The 7,329-nt window shown below is 48.4% G+C and overlaps 1 pseudogene; it reads left to right on the top strand.

Annotated features, from left to right (window-relative positions):
* Positions 1-7,329, top strand: part of LOC107123421 — a 44,876-nt pseudogene that overhangs the window by 35,750 nt on the left and 1,797 nt on the right.

The raw sequence follows: 7,329 nt of genomic DNA, 5'->3' as shown, positions 1-7,329 counted from the left end.
CCCCACCCCACCCCCCTGCAGATCCGAAGCCCTCACCCCCCACTCCTTGCTCGGCCTCTCTAGGAAGCAGCTCGCTCGCCTTAACTCTTTCGCTGCTGCAGACGAATGAATGAAAAAAGGTTCTTCCTCCCGTCCTCGAGGCGCCGCGCCCGGACCCGGACGGACGCTCCGGACCAATGCTCCCTCTAAGCTATGGAGTCTTGTGAGCAGAAATTCTACGTTGTGAGCTACGGGCATTAAAGTTGTGAGCCAGCGATTTGGCTACTGCATAAATTAGTCTGCTCTGGAGCCATCCTCCCTGAGCAAAGACCAAAATGTGTGAGCCGGAGGCTAAAAAACTGTACTGCTTGACATACACACAGGGGAGAAACCATATAAATGTTTGGAATGTGGACAAGTTTATAAACCTCGATCATGTTCCCCCTTAGTTGTCTCTTTTCTAAACTGAGAAATCCCACACTCTTCAGCTTTTCCTCAGAGGGAAGGGGCTCCAACCCCACTCATCATCTTGGTTGCCCTCCTCTGTACTTTTTCCAGCCTGATGCCCCCCCCCCCATGCACAATGGGGGGGGGGAGATACCGCCTCCCCAAACCAAATCAAGCCAAATCCAAGTCTTCTCTTGGAAGGCAGCAGCACAGACAAAGCATAGGAAACGCTCTAGGTGGCTCAAGCCAGTGAGCCCAGCCAGAAACTGCTCCACATCCTCAAGGCAATTCTATAGCACATCAGGTGGTATCTAGAGACCTCCGGACTCGGAGTAGTCCTTAGCGGCAGGAAATGAGGCTCGCCAATTCTGGGTTAAGAAACCCCTGGAGATTGAGGAGAGGGGCTGGTAGGGACCTCAGGGGGCGTCTAATGCTACAGAGTCCGCCCTCCATACGATCCCCTTTCTCCAGGGGAATTGATCTCTGTAGTCATTGGAGATCAGTTGTAATCCCGAGATCTGTCCAGGCGCTGCCTGGCGATTGGCAACCCTCAAATAAGCAGCGGAATGTTTCCTCTAAGCTGTGGAGTCTTGCGAGCAAAAATTCTACTTTGTGAGCGACTGCCATTAAAGTTGTGAGCGAGCAATTTGGCTACTGCATAAATCGTTTGCTCTGGAGCCCTCCTTCCTGAGCGAAGACAAGAATGTGTGAGCCGGAGGCTAAAGAACTGTGAGCCAGCTCACACTAACTCAGCTTAGAGGGAACTCTAGAGGCCACGTGGACAGAAGCTCCTCTTCCCTTTCCCAGGGTCTCCCGTTGGCCCCCAGTCCTGACCTTAGAAGGAGGCTTGCAGGGCGAGGCGCACTCGAAGGGTGAAAGGGAAGAAGTCCCCTTTCGTAGAGACTCCTTCCGGCGGAAAAGTTGCCTTAGAGTTAGCCCGGGAAGTCGCCCGCGTGGTTGCCCGGCAGGGGAGACGAGTCCGATTGGGAGACGGTTCAGAGTGTTTAAAGGTCAATAGAGAAGTCCTAAAATCATACACCGCTTGCAAGATTTTCCTTGGGCTCTGGAAAGCTCCCCGCCCCGAAACTGTTGTGGGTCTCTCAGGGGCTCCTTCAGGAGGTTCTGCTGCAGACCAACCTAGCTGCCCTCTGCACATGGGCAGAGTCTCCTCTGCAGGTGATCCCAGCTCCGTCCCTTGACTCCTCAGCGGGATCTGGCAGTGGAGGAGGAGGAGGGTCCCCGGGAAGGTTTTTTGGACAGGGAGGGAGGATGAGGGGAGAGCCGGACTCAGCTGTCCCTGGATCAGGAAAGGCTCTCAATGCCGCCGGGGCCGGGAGCAGAAGGGAGCTGTGGGGAGGAGCCCTGCAGAAGAGCCTGGGGGACAGCGACCTCCCTCCAGATGTGCGGCGCCAGCTGTTCAGGCAGTTCGGCTACCAGGAGGCGGAGGGGCCGCGGGAGGTCTGCAGCCGACTCCACCACCTTTGCCGCCAGTGGCTGAAGCCGGAGAGGCGCAGCAAGAGGGAGATGCTGGACCTGGTGGTCCTGGAGCAGTTCCTGGCCGTCCTGCCCCCGGAGATGGAGAGCTGGGTGAGGGAGTGCGGGCCGGAGACCAGTTCCCAGGCAGTGGCCCTGGCAGAAGGCTTCCTCCTCAGCCAGGCAGAGGATGAGAATCAGGACCTGCAGGTGAGGGGGGCACAGGATATGGCCAAGGAAACTCTCTCCAGTCTGTTTCCTATTCCTTGTCTCATCAAGTCTCCTTTTTTGGGGGGGGTCTCTACTTCTGTTTCAGGTGCAGGAGGAGCTAACGCAGAAGTGTTACCCCAGAGCAACCTTTCCAGGTAAGGTCTAAATGGTTCTCTTCCCCCGGGGGATGTCCTCCTTGAACTGAACTGGCGGAGACTGACCAAGAGAGAAATCTTGGAGTTGTAGTAAAGTCACTGAAAATGTCAAGACAGTGTGTGACTGCAATAATAAAAGGCCAATGCTATGCTGGAGATTATTAGGAAGGGACCTGAAAACATATCAGCCAGTATCATAATGCCCCTATACAAATCGATGGTGCAACCTCATTTGGAATACTGTGTACAATTCTGGTCACCACACCTCAGAAAGGATATAGCATTGGAAAAAGTGCAGAAAAGGGCAACTCGAATGATAATAGGGTTGTTGGAACACTTTCCCTATAAAGAAAGGTTGAAGTGCTTGGGGCTCTTTAGCTTGGAGAAACGACGACTGAGGGGTGACATGATCGAGGTTTATAAGATTATGCATGGGATAGAGCAGGTAGAGAAAGAGGTACTTTTCTCCCTTTCTCACAATACAAGAACTCGTGGGCACTCAATGAAATTGCTGAGCAGTCGGGTTAGAACGGATAAAAGGAAGTCCTTCTTCACCCAAAGAGTGATTAACACATGGAATTCACTGCCACAGGAGGTGGTGGCAGCTACAAGTGTGGACGGATAAACATATGGAGCAGAGGTCCATCAGTGGCTATTAGCCACAAGGTATAGATAGGAACTCTCGGTCTGGAGCAAGTGATGCTCTGTATTCTTGGTGCTGTGGGGGGGAACAGGGGAGGGCTTCTGGCCCCACTGCTGGACCTCCTGATGTACTTCCCCTCCCTCTTCTCCTGCCTCCTCCTGGCTGAATGAGGGCCGGAAGCGGGGTGGCCGGAAGCAGGGGGCGCGGCTTCGTCATGTGCCCCGCCCCCATACCTCACCCGGGGGAACTGTGTTCCCCCGCGTTCCCCCCCGAAATGACCTCTGCTTTTTGTGCTTTGCTGTGTCTCCTCTATTGTATTTGTATCCCATCGGCCTGATCCAGCATGGCTTCTCTTATGTTCTTATGTACCCCACCTTTTTGGTTCCCGTTTCCTGTTCCCCGTCTTATGAATCTTCCTCTTTTTGGGGTCCCCACTTCCATTTCAGGTGCAGGAGGAGATCATGCAGGGCCATCACCCTGGAGCAACCTTTCCAGGTAAGATCTAAATGTCTTTCCCAGTGGATGCCCTCCTTGATGGTACCTGGGCTGCTTTTCTACCCCTCCCCCACTCAGTGCTGTGTGGGAAAGGTGCTGCACTCCAGGTTCTCCATTTAAAATATTCTGTGTCAGTCCAAATGTATCTGTGTCTGAACCAGCATCTTGAGTTCTACCCACAAGGCATTATGCAGAGGATCTATTTCCCCCAGGGCTCAAGGAACAGAAACAGGAAGGACAGAATGTCTTCCGAGTACCCTTTTTTCTTTTGTAGGCAGTGCCGAAAAACGCGTGCTAAATTCTTTGCCATCTCTTAGTGACAAAGCGGCTTCCGTGAAGCCAGATCAGGTAAGGGTCATTTTCGATTGACCTTTGAAGGAAAGAATTGGTACATTAGCGTGAAGAGAGAGGGCTTCTTTTTTTCTTCTCATTTCAGGGTCTGGTGACCTTTGAGGAGGTGTCTGTTCATTTCACGGAGGAGGAGTGGGCTCTGCTGGACCCGGACGAAAGAATCCTTCACAAGGAAGTCATGGAGGACAATCGTCAGGTTGTGGCCTCTCTGGGTAAGGCTCCCCTGTCCCTTTGATTCACAGGTGCTGAAGGGAGAAATGGCTCCTCCTAAGAAGGACGGAAGTAGGGCTCTTCTCATAGGGACTGTCATCAGGGGAAGGGAGGGGATCAGGGCCACACACAGGCAAAGGGGAGTCTTCTGCATGCCTAGTGGACTCCTCAAGTATTCGTTTGTAAGTAAGCAAGCGAGTTTCTAAAATAAAAAGAACATTCCTCCTAAAGGTCCTTTGAGGACTAAGCAGGTGAACGGCCATGGAAGGACAAGGGTCAGACTGCCACAAGGGAAGCTTTTCAACTGGGCCTCCTCATGAGCTGTTCTGAGCTCCTTCAAGGGAGGGTGAGATAAAAAAATCACCAATGTAGACAGCGGAATGGAATCGGAAACTTTTAAGAAGCAAGTTAGGCATTCTTAGTAAGAGTTCAGCATTTTGAGGATCCATCACCAACTTTTCCTGTCCTGGTAGGATTGTGGGGTCTCTTCAAAGGGAGAGGAGCCCTTAGACAGCGGCCGTTCATCAGAGCCACATTAGATGGTGTCAGGCTGGGATGCTGGATCTTGTGTGCCTTTGAAGGGGGGCTAAGATCCTGTATCCTGGTGGCTCTGTCTGGGCTAAGGCTTCCCTTCACTGTGCAGAAGTTCTCTTCATGTCCACGTTGGGCCACTAGGTTCTTCTGGATCCAAGCGGCTTCGCCTTTCCCTCCCATTTCCTACATGTGTCAGGAGTTTACAGATTTGGCATTCCTTCTTTTTGGCAGTAAGAGAGGCGGGAGTGCGTATAACCCGATTTAAAATCTGAATGTTCCTTAAAGTTGGAATGTGTGAAACTCACTGGTCTGTTTCTTTCCTTTAAAGGAAGACTTCTCTTTCTCCAACCTGATTCCATATCTGCAGTGGAAGAAGCAGGAGATCTGCTTTTCCGAGACCCAAAAGAGAGAAAGAGATCATCAGGTATCCGCTTCCTTTTTGTCTTGTAAGAGGGCAGATTTCTTTTGGAATTATTTTACCTACTGGAGAATGGAGGGATTTCTCAAGAGGAAACAGACAGAGGAAGTCTATGAAAGTGCTCTCAAATGTGAAAGAGAAGCTAAAACAGAGACAAAAAGGCTGGCTTTGTTTGTACTTCAGCTTGGGGGGGAATGTTGATACAGGACTCAGCTTTATTCAACATTGATTTATTTATATGCTGCCTCTCCCGATACCCAGTTGAGGCAGCTCAAAACATCAACAATGCTATAAAACTACATTGTTGGATGTTTTGTGATAAGATACAATGGTTTTGGAAAAAGGTTTTAGAACATATTATAACTATTACACAAGTAACGCTACCATTTGAACCTGATGTAATTTTGTTAAATAATAGAAATAAGTTACAAATATCTTTGATGAACAATATTAGAATAGCATTATTGTTACATGCTGCAAAACGTGTTATAGCAAAACACTGGAAAGCAGAACGAAATTTTTCTTTATCATTTTGGTTTGACAATATATGGCAATTGTTTTTAATGAATAAGATTCAGTGGTCTATTACAAATGTATCTTATGAAAAATATAAATTGGAATATTATGTTTGGTTACCAATATTAGAATTTTTACAATCACAAAAAGAAATATCAATAGATATTTTGAGTACTGAATGTTTCAATGTAAGTTTTACCGCTGATTGTACAGAACATGAAATTTAATGTTCTCTTATGTTCCAAAATTTATTGTTTATTGTAAACTGTGTTTAAATTTAATAAATTATATTTTTTTAAAAAAACAATGCTATAAAACAGTACAGAATACATAAATCATCAACATTAACATTTAAAGAAGCCAGGGGCATGAGAACAGTATGAAGTATCCATTCAGTAGCCTCAAAAATATCCCCTGAAAAGTCCTCAGGAAAGAAGCAGACTGTAAAACAGCTAAAAAGATCAAAGCCACTCTAAGCTAAAGCCCGGTTGAAAAGCAGTGTTTTGCCCTGGTGCTTCAAAGATAGTGAGAGTTAGGTTCCAGGCATGCTTTGGAGGGGCCATCACTGAAAATGCCCAATTTCTGGTGACCATCTAGGCCTGTCTGTAGGGGCACAGGGAGCAGGGTTTGGGAGACGGACTGTAACTGAGGTGAGGACACTGTGGCAGAGGAAGAACCTCAAGTACCCGGGCCCCATTTAGGGCCTTAAAGGTGATAACCAGCACCAAGGAAGGTGCCCCGGTTGGTTCATCTAGACCAGTGATGGCGAACCTTTTAGAGACTGGGTGTCCAAAACCTACTTATTTATCGCAAAGTGCCAACACGGCAATTTAACCTGAATACTGAGGTTTTACTTTAGAAAAAACAACTCATACATTAACTTAAGATGATCCAAACAAAGTAAGGAAAGCAATCCCCAAATGCTTTCATTTACTTAAAATTATTTGGCAGAGAACTTTAATGATGGTCTAGGCCTGGCTGGGGTGATGGCACTATTGGGTTATGAAAATAAGAAGCAGGAGACTGACCAGATATGAAGGTGCACAGAGAGTTTATAAAGGTGAATATATACAGATATTTACCAGGCCATTGAACAGCATGCCACGCCTTAATCTCTGAGAACTGAGTCCCCCATAGCTAACTAAGCAGACAGCTATTATGCTGAATTCTATCCAATCCCTAACAAGGTGATGCAATCTCTAACAAGACCTGAAAGAGCAACACCTGGTAGAAGCACCTGTCTGTAGTTACATGTAGTTACAAACCTGACAGCTAGGTTTGACAGTCAGATCAAACTCATCTACAGTAACTGCTTGCTACCTTTGTCATTTTGATGGTCTGGGCCTGGCTGGGGTGATGGCCAATGTTCCCCCTAAGCTGTGGGGTCTTATGAGCAAAAACTCTACTTTGCGAGCTACTGGCATTAAAGTGGTGAGCGAGCAATTTGGCTACTGCATAAGTTAGTTTGCTCTGGAGCCATCCCTTCCTGAGCGGAGACAAAAATGTGTGAGCTGGAGGCTCAAAAACCGTGAGCTAGCTCACACTAACTCAGCTTAGAGGGAACATTGGTGATGGCACGTGTGCCCACAGAGAGGGCTCTGAGTGCCACCTCTGGCACCCGTGCCATAGGTTCGCCACCACTGATCTAGACCAATAGCATCTCTTGTAACAGGCAGTGCTGCTTTAGAGAAGAGGGCCCTGGACCTGGGATGTGATGATTCCAGGGCAGGTGATGTATTAGGGGGCAGCCGGTATTTCCTTTCTTTGTAGGTTACTCTCCCCGGTTCTCCTGCTCCTCTTTTAAGGAGTGGAAGCAGCATTTGTGAGGTTATTCCATTCACCTGCATAATGACCTTGTGATGTGGGGAAAGGCTGGGGAAGAGTGATTGGCCCAAGAC

This window comes from Gekko japonicus, unplaced genomic scaffold, assembly GCF_001447785.1.
Source record: "Gekko japonicus isolate JY-2015 unplaced genomic scaffold, Gekko_japonicus_V1.1 scaffold2302, whole genome shotgun sequence".
NCBI classification, from domain to species: domain Eukaryota; kingdom Metazoa; phylum Chordata; class Lepidosauria; order Squamata; family Gekkonidae; genus Gekko; species Gekko japonicus.
The sequence above is the reverse complement of the archived record's forward strand: the minus strand, read 5'-3'. Positions and strand labels throughout refer to the sequence as shown.